We start from the raw sequence: 16792 nt of genomic DNA, 5'->3' as shown, positions 1-16792 counted from the left end.
CACCACACTATCGATTCATCATTTAATGGCATGTATAGCTAGACCCCAAACACATCACGGTAGTCCTAGAATCGACTAAACCGTGGCTCGATACCAATAAAATTGTAACACCCGAACCCGAGACCATCACCGTGTCGGACACGAGGGTTAACAAGCCAAGTTCACATGTTTTGCCCACCAATTTGACATTTCCAGTCAGGCTGGAAAACTGCGTCACTGTCGCCTTAAAATCATATCTCGAGTTTCAAAACTCGGAAACTGGTTTCGTAAATTTTCCCTGAATTTAGACTCATATATCCATCCATGGATTTATTTCTAGAATTTTTGGTCGGGCGAATTGGTACAGTTTATTAGTTAAAGTCACCCATGTTACAGGGATCGACTGGTCTGACCTTCGCGCGTTATAACTTGAATATCTCTCTGTACAGGGCTTTAACACTGGTACCATTTGTTTCTAATGAAACTAGACTCAAAATGGAATCTGTAAATATAAGGCATGACTCCTAATTCTTTCTGGATAATTTATAGTAAATTTTTAAAGTTGCGACAGGGGACCCAGAAACCGTTCTGGCCCTGTCTCACAATAGCCTTAATATCTCTTAACATGTAACTCCTATGACCATTTCGTTTCTTCCATATGAAAATAGACTCATCAAGGTTCATTTACATAGCTTATTCACTATTTAATACCATTCCTACAAATTTTGGTGATTTTTCACATTCACGTCACTGCAGCTGGCAGCATCTGTTTTTAAGGTAGGTCTTACCTATTTGGTAGTCTCCATGAACCAACTAGTCTTGCCATACATAGGTTCATATATGATCATTTTAACCATGCCAATGGCTGATCATGTGACCAACATTCCCATTTCCAATCCATTGCCACATCATGACACCAAATATATACATACAAACCACAAATAGTCTAAGTTCATGCTTCCTTTTTCGAGCCATTTTCGCATGGCCGTACATATATACATCACAACATATTTAGCCAACAAGGGGTAGTCCTATACATGCCATCTCAAGTTCAACCAAAAATTTGTACCAAAATGGAGGCTTGATAGTGTGGATGACTTCGACTTCAACGATCCCAAATCCGATTGCTTCGAGCGAAATCTAGAAAACTGAGAGCCAAAGCAACGGGGTAAGCATTTTTATGCTTAGTAAGTCTCAAGGAATATAATCAACTCTAATTACAGCAATACATTCACATAGCCAAATGCATCATTTCATTAATACACATTCTTACTTCACACTTCATCATTATATAATTTCACAAAGTATCAATCAATTCAATAACTGAAATTCATTAGTCGATTGAGCGAATGTTGCTCAAACATGTCGACTTTCCAATGCACATATAAACGTACCTCATTCTTTGGGCTTTTTGAGTGTACTCATTGAATTTATTACAGCAACCAACACTCACCTCCAGCCCAAGATTCTTCGGAATATAACCGGATATAACCATGTGCACAAATGCCTTGGTCTTAGCCCGGATAGAATGTCTCGCACGAATGCCTTGGTCTTAGCCGGATGTAGCCACTAGCACAATTGCCTTCGGGTCTTAACCCGGATATAATTTCCAGCATAATTGTCTTTGGGGCTTAGCCCGGATATCATTCAATTTCCCATGAACACATACATCAATTATCATTGGACATACATATTTCATTTTTAGTTACTAAGGCTCAAACGCAATTATAGTCACAAGCATATTCGCCGGGACTTAGCCCGGTAGAATTCAAATACTCATGCACACATAATCAATAATCAATACACATCCATACTTTATTTCACATAATTCAAGTAGGGTCACTTCTTGAGGACTTACCTCGGATGTTGTCGAACGGCTTTTTCGGCTATTCGATCACTTTCTCCTTCCCTTGTCCAATTGTGGCCCTCTAAGCTCTTGAGCTAATTCAAACAAATTCAATTTATTAAAACCTCATTGTGCTAGCTTATGGCGAATATGACAAGGAGTTTAAATGGTCATATGGCCACCCTTTAGCTTGAATACACAATGGTCATGCACATTTTATACTACATCAAGCAATTCAATACAATTTATTTGAGCATCAAGGAAATGCTAAGGCCTTCAATAGGCTACCCAAGGCGAATATTCATGTACATGTTGAGGCCAATTATGCACTTAATACCTCACAAAAACAGCATGCATTTTACTAGTTAATGCTTTGCATATTGTGGCTCAAAACTTATAATATAGCATCAAGCACTTATATGTGTGCTAGGCGAATTGTGCTTGCAAATTTCAAAATTATTCTTCAACATCTTCTTCTTTAAACAAACTTATTCATCACTTCCTTCATAACCAAAACATCATGTGCAAACATATATATACATATATGAGCATGGCGAATTTCAAGGTGTCCATAGCCATCCAAAACACAAATTTTAACTAACATGCAAGAAGCATGAACCATGCTCATGAATGCATCATGGCGAATATGACAATCATGCTCCTTTTCAACTTCAATCATGATAAAACAAAAGAAAGCTCAAAATCTTACTCAAGAGTAGACAATCCATCATTGCATGCATCATCATCAAGCTTCACACTTAGCATGCAATGGCTTTATCACCATAACAACTTTGGCCAAATACCATTTCCATGGCTTAACAAAGATTTGAGCCATGGCTAACATGCACATCAAGTTAGCAACCAAAACATGCATGAAACTCCTAACACAACCTCATACATACCTTAATCTTGATGCAAACTTAGCCAAATCTCCTTCTAGATCTCTTCCAAACCAAGCATGAAGCAAAAATCCTCCTTCTTCCTTAGTTTTGGCTCAAAGAAAGGATGAACAAAATTTTTTCTTTCCTTCTCTACAACTCACGGCAATGGGGGAATACCTCACTCACACACATTTTTTTTCATTCTTTTCTTACCCATACACCTTTGTTTATTATTTCTCCCTAATGCACCAACAAAACATGTTTCATGACGTGTTTTGCCCATCCTCTCTTGCCATGGCCGCCACTTCATGTTGGGGGAAATTTGACATGCAAATCCTTATTTTTGCATGCATGAGCAACTAGTCATCACACATTTCCCCATCATACTTTCAAAGTTCACTACTAGGTCCTTTCTAGTGAAATTCGCATTTATAACACTAAATCGAAACATCAAAAATGTCACACACAAATTAACACATATCATAGGCATCAAAATAAATTTTAAATTATTTTTATGCCTCAGTTTTGTGGTCCCGAAACCACATCCCGACTAGGGTCAATTTTGGGCTGTCACAGATATGGGAACTGGAGAATTTCGAAAAAGGTCCTCGGGAAAGTCTCTTCAACAGGCATCGAAGAGATTTCGAGAAGATGTGAGCCGGTCTAGAGGCGCTTCGGGCCTTTTTAGACGAGATCGTGATCGACCCCCGGTGGGTATACGAGGCACTTCGGTCTCCGGTGTTGGGAATGATCGTCGAAACCGAATGGAGTGTCAGTATTGTGGTAAATGGCACTCGGGGAGTTGTAGATCCCATGACCGCTCCTGTTACAAGTGCGGGTCAGCCGACCACTTTATTAAAGATTGTCCGAGATTATCTGAACAAAACGCAAATCAAAGGGGGAACCCGGGTGCTACCACAACTCGAGGTAGGCCATTTAGAAATACGGGCAATGCTAGTGGCGGTCAGAGATGATCGAGAGATGCTGCAACTAGATCCGAGGCTCGTGCTCCTGCTAGGACTTATGCCATACGAGCACGCGAGGATGCTTCCTCGCCAGATGTTATTACCGGTACCTTCACTCTCTTTGATACTAATGTGATTGCTTTGATTGACCTTGGTTCTACTCATTCTTATATATGCGAAACCTTAGCATCCAGTAAGACTTTACCCATTGAGTCTACTGAGTTTGTAATTCGGGTGTCAAATCCCTTGGGTCATTACGTGCTTGTCAACAAAGTGTGTAAGAAAAGTCCCCTAGTATTTCGAGGTTCTTGTTTTCCGGCGGACTTGATGCTTTTGCCGTTCAATGAATTCGACGTTATTCTTGGTTTGGATTGGTTGACCATGCACGATACGGTTGTAAATTGCAAAAGCAAGACTATTGATCTGAGGTGCACAAATAACGAGATAATTCGGGTGGAGTCTACGGACTTAAAGGGTTGCCACCGTAATATCGCAATGTTGGCCCGAAATACGTAAGAAAGGGTGCGAAGCATACCTTGCGTATGTGCTCGATGACAAGGAGTCGAAAAGAAACCGAATCTGCGGTGGCTTGTGAATACCGGATGTTTTCCACGAAGAATTGCGGGTTTACCACTGTTCGGAAATAGAGTTTGGCATCAAATTGGTACCGGTACCACTCCAATTTCGATAGCTCCGTATCGTATGGCACCAACGAATTAAAGGAGTTGAAAGCTCGGTTGCAAGAATTGGTGGATAGAGGTTTTGCTCGCTCGAGTTTTTCACCTTGGGGTGTGCCGGTGTTGTTTGTGAAAAGAAGGATGGAACTATGAGGTTTGTGCATCGAATATCGTCGACTTAATAAGCGACAATAAAGAACAAATATCCGTTATCACGTATCGATGATTTGTTCGATCAAGCTGAAGGAGCCTCGGTGTTCTCGAAAATAGATTTGAGATCGGGCTATTATCGCCATGAATTGAGAGTCGGACGTACCCAAACGCCTTGAGCGAGATATGGTCACTACGAGTTCCTAGTGATGCCGTTTGGGCTCACTAATGCCCTACGGTATTTATGGATTTGATGAATCGGATCTTCGACCATATTTGGATCGGTTCGTAGTCGTGTTCATCGATGACATCTTGGTCTATTCAAGAAATGAGACCGAACATCTTGAACACCGAGGTTAGTCTTTGCAAATTTTACGGGATAAGCGATTATTTGCTAAGTTCAGCAAGTGTGAGTTACGGTTGAGGAGGTTAGCTTCTTGGGTCATGTGGTATCTGCAGACGGGTATTCGAGTCGACCAAACAAAATTTCAGCCATACTTAATTGGAAGCCTCAGAAATATTCTTGAGGTTCGAGCTTTTTGGGGCTTCTTAGGTTATTACCGACGATTTGTAAAGGTTTCTCAATGATAGCCACGCCAATGATGAAGCTACTCCAAAAGGACGTTAAGTTCGAATGGACGGAGAAATGTCGAAAAAGCTTGAACAACCGAAAACTTATTTGATGAAGCCCCAATTCTAGTGCAACCCGAATCGGGCAAAGAGTTTGTCATTTATAGTGACGCATCCCTACTTGGGTTGGGTTGCGTATTGATGCAAGAAGGGCGAGTTGTGGCCTATCGTCGAGACAATTGAAGCCACATGAGAGAAATTATCCGACCCATGATCTCGAACTAGTCATCATCGTATTCGCTTTGAAAATATGGCGACACTACCTATTTGGGGAGAAGTGCCATGTATTTTCGGATCACAAAAGTCTCAAATATTTGATGACTCAAAGAGACTTAAATCTGCGACAAAGACGTTGGCTCGAGTGTTAAAGGATTATGAGTGGTCAACGACTATCACCCGAGAAAGGCCAATGTGGTTGCGGATGCCTTAAGTCGTAAATCACTATTCGCTTTCTGACGATGAATGTACACTTGTGCATTCTACCCGACAATGTGTTAGTAGTGAATTGAAAGCCAAACCATTATTGATATGTCAAATTCGTGAAGCTCGAGAAAGTCGACGATGAGTTGGTTGCAAAAGCGGGCCGAGTGTGTTCCAACAAGGAGTCGAGTTTCAAATCGATGATGACGATTGTTTGAGGTTCGAAGTCGTCTGTGTGTTCAAAAATTGAACTTATTTCGATAATTCGAGCGAAGCCCATAGTAGCCGAATGGCAATTCACCCGGAGTACGAAAATGTACAACGGTTTGAAACATCGATTTTGGTGGCATGGTATGAAACGAGACATCTCTGACTTTGTTTCGAGATGTTTAATATGTCAACAAGTGAAAGCGGAACATCAAGTGCCTTTAGGATTACTTCAGTCGATCACGATACCCGAGTGGAAATGGGATCGAGTCACAATGGACTTTGTATCCGGACCGCCATTGTCGTGAGTAAGAAGGATGCGATTTGGGTCGTTGTAGATAGATTGACTAAGTCGGCTCACTTTGTCCCCGTACGTACGGATTTTTCAATGGACAAACTAGCCGAATTGTACGTTTCTCAGATTGTGAGATTACACGGGGTGCCTATTTCCATCGTGTCGGATAGAGATCCGAGATTTACCTCGCGATTTTGGAAGAAGTTGCAAGAAGCTTTGGGTACCAAGTTGCATTTCAAAGACCGCCTTTCACCCCCAAACCGATGGTCAATCCGAGCGGATAATTCAAATACTTGAGGATATGTTGAGATGTTGCGTCCTCGAGTTTAGTGGTTCATGGGAACGGTATTTGCCTTTGATTGAATTCGCTTACAACAATAGTTTTCAATCAAGTATTAAGATGGCACCTTACGAGGCCTTGTACGGGCGTAAATGCCGTACACCATTGTGTTGGACGGAGCTCGGTGAAAGCAAAATTTTTGGGGTGGACTTGATTAAAGATGCTGAACAAAAAGTGAAAGTAATCCGTGAAAGTCTGAAGATAGCCTCCGATCGTCAGAAGTCGTACGCGGATCTGAAACGTAAAGACATCGAGTATCAGGTGGGAGATAAAGTGTTTCTTAAAGTTGCGCCTTGGAAAAAGATACTCAGATTTGGCCGTAAAGGCAAGTTGAGCCCGAGATTCATTGGGCCGTACGAAATCTCCGAACGAGTTGGCCCAGTTGCGTATCGTTTGATTTTGCCCCTGAACTCGAAAAGATTCATGACGTCTTTCATGTTTCGATGCTTCGACGCTATAGATCTAATCCATCGCACGTGATTAGTCCATCAGAGGTTGAAATTCAAGCCAATATGAGTTATGAGGAAGAACCGATTCGTATCCTAGCACGTGAAGTGAAAGAGTTGCGAAACAAGCGGGTTCCGCTAGTAAAAGTGTTATGGCTCAAACACGGGATAGAAGAAGCTACTTGGGAACCCGAGAACTCTATGAAAGAGCGATACCCAAACCTATTTACCGGTAAGATTTTCGGGGACGAAAATTTCTTAAGTGGGGGAGAGTTGTGACAGCCCAAAATTGACCCTAGTCGGGATGTGGTTTCGGGACCACAAAACCGAGGCATAAAAATAATTTATAATTTATTTTGATGCCTATAATATGTGTTAATTCATGTGTGACATTTTTGATGTTTCGATTTAGAGTTATAAATGTGAATTTCACTAGAAAGGACCTAGTAGTAAACTTTGAAAGTATGATGGGGAAATGTGTGATGACTAGTTGATAATGCAAGCAAAAATAAGGATTTGCATGTCAAATCCCCCTAACATGAAGTGGCCGGCCATGACAAGGAGTATGGGCTAAACATGTCATGAAACATGTTTTGTTGGTGCATTAGGGTGAAATAATAAACAAAGGTGTATGGGTGATAAAAGAATGAAAAAAAATGTGTGTGAGTGTGGTAATCCCCCTTGCCGTGAGTTGAGAAAGAAGGAAGAAAAAAAATTGTTGTGTTCATCCTTTCTCATCTTTTGGCCGAAAATCATAAGGAGGAAGAAAGGATTTTGCTCCATTTTGGTTTAGAAGAGAACTAGAAGGAGATTTGGCCATACTTGTACCAAGATTAAGCTCAAGAGCAAAGGGAACCACTCAATAAAGGAAAGGAAAAGGTGATTGAATAGCCATTGGAAGCGCCGACAACCTCCAAGGTAAGTTTTCGAGTATCGAACTTAGATTTTGATTTGATTGGATGAAGTAATAAGCAATCGAAATTGTGCCCTTGTATGTGGCCATTGAGCCGAAATGATATTTCTTATTAAGTGAATTGTGCATAAAAGTTTTGTTATGATATTGAAACAAAGATGTGTATGAATGTGCGAATTGTGATATCCGGGCTAAGCCCGAAGGCAAATGTGCAAATTGTGATATCCGGGCTAAGCCCGAAGGCAATTGTATGAGTTATGATATCCGGGCTAAGCCCGAAGGCAATTGTGCGAGTTGTGATACCCGGGTTAAGTCCCGAAGGCATTTGTGCGAGTTCCACAACCGGGCTATGTCCCGAAGGCATTTGAACGAGTAGCTATATCCGGTTAAACTCCGAAGGTATGTGATTTGAGAATTATGAACTTGCTGTAAAAATTTTCAGTTAATACGCTTGTGAAATTCCCAACAACAAGTATGCGTTTAGTGTGTGCTTTGCACACCGTGAGTAAGTGTGTATGAGTATTCGCTCCAATGATAAATGAGCTATCGGCCTTGACTAAGCCGTTATTTCTGTATGAATATAAGAGTTGGGATTGTAAAGTAAGCATGTCATTGAGAAATTGTGCATATGAATTATTGTTTAGCTACTTGAATGCTATGCTTTGGTTGTGTGTAAATTTATGGCTCGAAACTTACTAAGCATAAATTGCTTACTCCGTTTCTTTGTTTCTCTGTCTTATAGATTTTGCTCGTTAGCGATCGGATTCGGGATCATCGAAGTTGGAGTCAACCACACTATCAAACCCCTTTTTGGTACTCTTTTAGTCGAACCTTGGATATGGCATGTATAGGACTACCCTCGGTTGTTTTCAAGTACTTTGTGATGTATATGTGTACGGCCATGCGAAAATGGTTCGTAAAAGTGGAGTACGGAATTAGACCATTTGTGGTTTGTAATTTTATATGGTTTCATGATGTTATTATGGATTGGAATGGGAGTGTTGGTCACATGATCAGCCATTGGAATGGCTAAACATGATCATATGTGGACCTATGTATGCCTAGACTATAGTTGGTCCATGGAAACTACAAAATAGGTAAAGCCTACCTTAAAAAGAGATGCTGCCAAATTGCAGTGACGTGGATATGAAAAATCACCAAAATTTGTAGGAAGGGTATTAAATAATGAATGAATTATGCGATCAAACCTTGATGAATCTATTTTCATATGAAAGTAACGAAACGATCATATGAACAGTATAACTTGAGATATTAAAGTTCTCGTGAGACAGGGCGAACGGTTTCGGATCCCCTGTCTCAACTTTGAAAATCTACCATAAATTATCCAGAAGGAATTAGAAGTCATTCCTTATATGTGCAGATTCCCTTTTGAGTCTAGTTTCATTAGAAACAAACGGCATGAGCATTTAAGCTTTGTACGAGAAGATATCCAGGTCGTAATGCGCGAAGGTCAGTGTAGTCGACCCCTGTAACATGGGTGACTTATACTAATAAACTGTACTAATTCAAAAATTCTAGAAATAAATCCATAGATGGATATATGAGTCTAAATTCAGGTAAAATTTACGGAGTCAGTTTCCAAGTTGTGAAACTCGAGATATGCTTTTTAAGGCGATAGTGACGCAGTTCTCAGCTTGTCTGGAAATGTCCAATTGGTCGGTGCGATAAGTGGATTTGGCCCGTTAACCCCTCGTGTCCGACACCGGCGACGGTCTTGGGTTTGGGGTGTTACAGACTCACCTCCACTGCACCGAATGGAAAAATACTAAGTACCATAAGAGTGATTTCCTCATTTGGTGTGGTAGTGAAAATGTGAGGATCAACGGCATCTAGTAAGACTGTATCCCCGACCTAAAGTTGATTAGGAGAGGTATCGGGCTTGTGTTTGCGTATTTTTAGTTTATCATGTGTTTTCGGTTGGCATTCTCGCCATTTGTCTAGCTCCTCTATTCGTAGTCTTCGTTCTTCATGGACGTCTTTGTTCTCTTCATGATAGTAGCGCACTGTATCTGTTGTCTTTGTTCGAGGAAGTTCCTGCAAGGATGATTGAATATTAGTTTTATCATCGACAGTTTTTATAGCATTATCTTGAGTCTTAGAGGTTTTGACTGAGTCGCGTGCTTGGAGTGTTATTGCGTCGTCACTTGCACGAAGTGTTAGCTCTCCTGTGCCTACATTAATAATGGTTCTGGCAGTTGCTAAAAATGGTTGTCCTAAAATTAAAGGTACCACGTTATCCTTATCCATATCTAAGACAACAAAGTCTACTGGGTAAATAAATTTATCAATTTTAACGAGAACGTCTTCACTAATACCCTTAGGAAATCTAACTATTTTGTTAGCCAATTGTATGCTCATCCTAGTCTGTTTGGGTTTACTGAGACCTAGTCGTTTAAACATTTTATACGGTATAACATTTATACTTGCCCCTAGATCAGCTAAAGCATTATTCACAGATAGACTACCAATTAAACAAGGAATTGTAAAACTCTCTGGATCTTTCAATTTGTTAGGTAGCTCATTCTTTAGAATAGCTGAGTAGACTGCATTGAGTTCCACATGTGATGTAGCGTCTAATTTTCTTTTATTGCTCAGAAGTTCCTTTAAGAATTTTGCTGAGTTGGGTATCTGCGAAAGAACTTCAATAAAGGGTAAGTTAATATGTAATTTCTTTAAGAGTTTGACAAACTTACGAATTGTTCTTCTTACGTCGCCGTCATCGCTTTAGGATATGGCACACGAGGTTCATGATTCGTACTTACCTGTTTGGGATCATTAATGTTTACCTCTTCTCGTTATTTGTTCTTCGTGTTGTCTTGCTGTAATTCTAGTTCAGGTGCAATGAATCCTTTCTTATCTTGAGTGCTAATTGTATTGAGGTGTTCCCTCGGATTAGGTTCAGTATTACTTAGTAAGCTACCTTGTGGTCGTTCGGAGATTAGTTTGGATAGCTGGCCTATCTGAGTTTCGAGTCCGTGGATCGATGCTTGTTGATCCTTAAGTGATGTCTCGGTATTTTGGAAACAAGTTTCTGACACCGAGACGAATTTAGAAAGCATCTCTTCAAGGTTTGGTTTCTTCTCCTGTTGATAAGATGGCTGTTGAAAACCTTGGGGATTTTGTGGCTTTTGATTTCCTTGACCTCCCCAGGAAAAATTGGGGTGGTTCCTCCAACCTGCATTATAAGTATTACTGTATGGGTTATTTTGAGATCTAAAGTTATTGTTACCCACATAGTTGGCTTGTTCCTCTTCAATTGTAGGATTGAAGGATTGGTATTCTATATGTACACCTTCTCCGCTTGAGTCACACCTCAGTACTGGATGTGCCTGCGTAGAACCAAGTAAATCGTCAATCTTTTTATTGAGAAGTTCTACCTGATTAGAGAGCATGGTGACTGAATCGATGTTATAGACGCCGGCTATTTTCGTTGGCTTTGTCCTCATAACTTGCCACTGATAGTTATTCAGTGACATCTCATCGATTAATTCATAGGAATCTTCCGGTGTTTTATTATTGATGGTTCCGCTAGCAGTTGCGTCAATCATTTGTCTTGTCGAGGGATTCACACCATTGTAGAACGTTTGAACTTGCAGCTAAAGCGGTAACCCATGGTGAGGGCACCTTCTCAGTAAGTCCTTGTATCTCTCCTATGCATCGTAAAGTGTTTCTAAATCCATCTGCACTAAAGAAGAGATATCATTATGCAATTTATCCGTTTTAGCTGGCGAAAAATATTTTAGTAAAAATTTCTCGATCATTTGTTCCTAAGTAGTGATAGACCCTCGTGGTAACGAGTTCAACCACTATTTAGCTTTTTTTTTCAGTGAAAAATAAAATAACCGAAGACGAATGGCATCATCAGAAACGCCATTGATTTTGAATGTATCGCAAAATTCAAGAAAATTTGCCAAGTGCGTGTTGGGATCCTCATCCTACAAACCCTCAAACTGAACAAACTGTTGTATCATCTGAATTGTGTTAGGTTTTAGTTCGTAATTATTCGCAGCAATAGCAGGTCTAACCATACTAGACTTAGTTCCTGTTAAAGAAGGTTTAGCATAGTCATACATAGTACGTGGAGCAGGATTTTGATTAGCTGCAATTGCAGGAGGCAGCTAATCGCCTGAGTTTTTGGCCATCTCTTCAGTTGTGGTTTGGGTATCGTCTTCTCGCTCGTTCTCCATGTAGTGTAAACTACGCCTTATTTCTTTTTGATTTTTACGAATTGTACGATCGATTTCTTTGTCAAAAAGTAGTGGTCGTGACGAGTTTGTTTTAGTCATAAACTATAAAAACCTGCTAAGAGAGAGAGAAAAATTAAATTAATAAATAATAAAATAAAATAAAATTGCAAGAAAAATAAATGGCTAAAGTAATAAAAATTTAGTGTTCCTAATATTTCAGTTCCTCGGCAACGGCGCCAAAAACTTGATCGCGTGATTCGTAATAAGTAATAAATATTTATAATGAAGATCAAACCTAGACTGACTATTATCATGACGAAAAGGCAAGCGCACCTATCGAACAATAGTATAGTAGTGGCAAGACCGGGATATCATACCCAAGGGAACCAAAAGTACTAGTAATAACTATCTTTTTATTATCTAGCCTAAGAATAAAGGGATTTGTTTTAATTAACTAATTATTTAAACTAAGAACGCACAGAGAAAAGAATTGGGGAATTGCTTTTGGGAAAATCGATTGACTTGAGACAATACTTAAGGAAAAATCCCTATTCAAGACTAATAACGTCTAATCCCTAGATTGAATAAAATTAACACTCTAGGGTTGCATTAACTCGATCTATGGATCCCCTTATTAGGTTTCACCTTAATCCGGCAAAATCTTGTCACCCTATTTCTAGGCGAGCAATCAACTCTGCTTAATTATGGCAAATGTACTCTTAGACAAGGTCTATTCCTCCTCTGAATAAGAGCGTGTCTTGAATCAGTATCCTGGGATATCAAAGCAAGAATTAAGAACACATAATTAAGAACAAGTTAAATAAATATCATACGATTCAGAAAATAATAACAAGATTCATCTTAGGTTTCATTCCCCTTAGGTATTTAGGGGATTTAGTTCATAATTAAATACGAAAACATCTCAGAAGAATAAAGAATACAAAACATAAAGAAAACCCAAAACTCTTGAAGGGGAATTGAGGAGAGATCTTCAGTCTTGATGATGAATCCGGCTTCTGAGATGGATCAATTGGCTTCCTTAGGGTAATTCCTTACCCCTCTTCTCTGTCACCCTTTTTCTCCTCCTCTAGTTCATATTTATAGGCTTTGGAATGCCTAGAAACCCTCCAAAGTGGCCTTTTCCGAATTGGACTTAACTTGGGCTTAGCAGGGACACACCCGTGTGACACGGCCGTGTGACGTGATTGCCAGGCCGTGTTCGATCCGTTAAATTGTACACAGCCGTGTGGGTCAATGGCCAGGCCGTGTGAATCGTGAAAGCCTTGGTCGACACCCTCAAAAGACACGGGCGTGTGAGCTACCCGTGTGGCAAGGCTTAGGCCGTGTCATCTTCTCGATATGGCCTGTTTTGTCCCTTTTTGGCTCGTTTTTAGCTCCTTTTGACTCTTGGTGCTCTCCTGAGTACAAAACATGAAATTAAAGAATTAGGAGCATCGAATTCACCAATTCTAATGAGAAATCATCTATAAGATGCATTAAATATGGGGTAAAAATATGTATAATTTACGGTTTATCAAAAAGTATTTGATTAATCGATCGTTTTTCTCTGTACGTGTTTAAGGTAAGTTCATATATTTAATTAGCATTAAATTATGTTTGATTTAAATGCTTTTATGTTATATTCTTAATATTTTGACTCTACGAAAATATCCAATGAACTTTTGTTGACTTTTGGATCCCGTTTGAATCTTAGGAATATATAGGATACAAATGACATGTTATTAGGGGTTACCATGTTTTGGATATTGGTTTCATAGGTTCTACCAGTGGTTGAGTTTCAGGCATGTGTTACGGTTACTTGACAGCTTGTGTAAGCAACACCGTGTAGCTACGTCTTGACTGACAGCTTGTGTGAGTAAACCCATTTATGGCTCTAGAGAGAGCATTGATATGAGATATGAGTTAGTAGTGGTTTGACCACATGTGGGCACTTAGTGTGTGAGATTCCAGCTATCCGATATTATTCTAGTGGTTCAACGCGTATACAAAAAGTGAAGGATCGGTATAAGCATCAACTTATGATGTCATGAAAGCATGGGAAAGGCAAGATAAGATATTGATTAAAGATTTTTAATATGTTTATAATAGAATGAATGTTTACATGGAAAGCTCAATAAAGCTCTTTGTTGTATAATGAGTTTGGTTAAGTAATATGCTAATTATACTTGAGAATTGTTGTTGGTTCTTAGGCTTGTGCCAAGCAATGTTGGATATGTTCACTAGGTGTTTTTAAACTTTTATAATGAAATGGTAAGTAATGTTAATGATTTATGAACTTACTAAGCATTTTATGCTTACTTGTGTGATTTCCTCTTATGATTCTAGTTAATCGGAGGTTCGTGCAGTTTGGAAGCTTGTCGGAGATTCATCACACTATCCATCAGTTATAACTGTATATTTTGAAGATTTTGAGTCATGGTTATAATGGCATGTATAGGTGTTTTACTTAATGAATTTAGCCTGTAATACCCCCTAACCCGTGTCCGTTGCCAAAATAGGGTTTTAGAGCATTACTGGAGTTTTCAGTACATTTGTAGATAACTCATATAAATTACTATTCATTTTCTTATATTTATTCATAACGTCCTTTAAATGGACCTTTGAGGCATAGTATGAGTATTAGAATCGAGTCAGGACTAAATTGGAAACTCAGAGTGTAACACCCCGTGCGCGAGACCGTTGCCGGAGTCAGACACGAGGGGTTCGCAGACTTAAATCACTTATTTGCACGGTCCATTTTAAATTTCCAGACGAGCTGGCTAACTGCGTCACTGTCACCTTAAAAATCATATCTTGAGTTCCACAACTCGAAAATCAGTTTCGTGATTTTTCCCTGAAACTAGACTCATATATGCATCTACAAATTTGTTTCTAGAATTTTTGGTCAGGCCAATTAGTACAGTTTATTAGTTAAAGTCTCCCATGTCACAGGGATCGACTACACTGACCTTCGCGAATTACAACTTGGATATCTCCATGTACAGGGCTTCAATACTAATGCCGTTTGTTTCTATAGAAACTAGACTCAAAGATGAATCTATACATATATGGAATGACTCCTGAATGTCTCTGGTTAATTTACAATGAATTTCCAAAGTCGGAACAGATAATCCAGAAACCGTTCTGGCCCTGTCTCACGAAAACTTAAATATCTCTTAACATACTATTCATATGATCATTTCATTACTTTCCTATGAAAATAGCTTCATAAAGGTTCGATTACATAATTTATTCACTATTTAATTCCATTCCTACTATTTTTAGTGATTTTTCAAATCTACATCACTGCTGCTGTCAGCACCTGCCTTTAAGGTAGACTTTACCTACTTCATAGTTTCCATGATCCATCTAGCCCTTTTAGCATAAATAGCACAATTTATGATAGTGATTAACCATTCCATACCATATGATTATAACATTACGCTCAAAACATATATAAGCCATTTTCGCATGGCTATCCAAAATTATACAAATCCAAAGGGGTCCATGACCCACAACAAAAAGGGGTAGTCCTATACATGCCATTTCAAAGCTCAACCAAAATTGTACCAAAAGGGGGCTTTGATAGTGTGGGAGACTTCGACTTCCAAAAATCCCGAGTCCGATAGCTGACGAACCAAAATCTATAAAACAGAGAATCAAAGAAACGGAGTAACCATTTAATGCTTAGTAAGTTTTAAGCAAAACAAAGTGTTCTCAATCACTATCATTGGTCATTCATTTCAACTGTTCGATGAAGTTAATCTAGAGCTTCATCTCGATCTATAATATCATTAAACGCAACACTTGGCTGTCACATATATACTTTTGAATAATAATGACCTAGATGGTCAAATATTTCCAAAGCACATTCTTCATCGATTTTCAACTTTCAATAATCCTTTCCACTTGTTCATAATCACATCCATATTTTTAAGTATTTCAACATGACAAGTACTAAATTACCATAGGCACATAAAGAACCAAACATATTCCATATCACGAATACGTAAGCTTACAAATCATAATCCTTACCTTGTACTGGCACATCTAGCTCAACCCAACCCATACTCAAATCACAAGGCTTTTGGGCAGAATATGCACTAATACATAAGAATATTTCATCGCATACTTTATTATACAAACATACCATTACCAATTAGATCATTCTCATATTTGGAGTTATAATATTAATCACATTTACCTACCTCTTTGATAATTGATAATTCACCTCAAATCACTCCACCGATGAGTAAGTAATACGACTGAACATCTTAAATACATAATACTTATTTGATGGTAACTTAATCCAGATACTCAATATCAAAGTCTTACTTGAATCCTAGCATTTAGCCGTCGGGTCTTTAAAGCTCGGATATAGTACGAACACGAAGCCCACGGACATTAATCAGGATAATGTTCTCGCATAAAGCCTGCGGGGTTTTAACCCGGATATAGTACTGACACAAATGCCCTTCGGGACTTATCACATTTATACACTTTCACATCCATCGCATTGGCCACTCGGCCTTATCACATATATACACTTTCACATTCATCACATTGGCCATTCGGCCTTATCACATATATGCACTTTCACATTCACCACATGGGCCATTAGGCCTTATCACATATATACACTTTCACATTCATCACATTGGCCATTCGGCCTTATCACATATATGCACTTTCACATTCACCACATGGGCCATTAGGCCTTATCACATATATACACTTTCACATTCATCACATCGGCCATTAGGCCTTATCTCATATATGCACTTTCACATTCATCACATTGGCCATTCGGTCTTATCACATATATACACTTTCAC

General features: G+C 39.2%; 1 non-coding gene across 1 annotated transcript; it reads left to right on the top strand.

Annotated features, from left to right (window-relative positions):
• Positions 1-11376: 11376 nt before the first annotated feature.
• On the top strand, positions 11377-11482 carry LOC128292435 (small nucleolar RNA R71). The gene has a single exon (XR_008282420.1). It is a non-coding gene; the product is annotated as a small nucleolar RNA R71 (small nucleolar RNA).
• Positions 11483-16792: the final 5310 nt, after the last annotated feature.

Source organism: Gossypium arboreum, chromosome 4 (genome assembly GCF_025698485.1).
Source record: "Gossypium arboreum isolate Shixiya-1 chromosome 4, ASM2569848v2, whole genome shotgun sequence".
Classification (NCBI taxonomy): Eukaryota; Viridiplantae; Streptophyta; class Magnoliopsida; order Malvales; family Malvaceae; genus Gossypium; species Gossypium arboreum.
The sequence above is the reverse complement of the archived record's forward strand: the minus strand, read 5'-3'. Positions and strand labels throughout refer to the sequence as shown.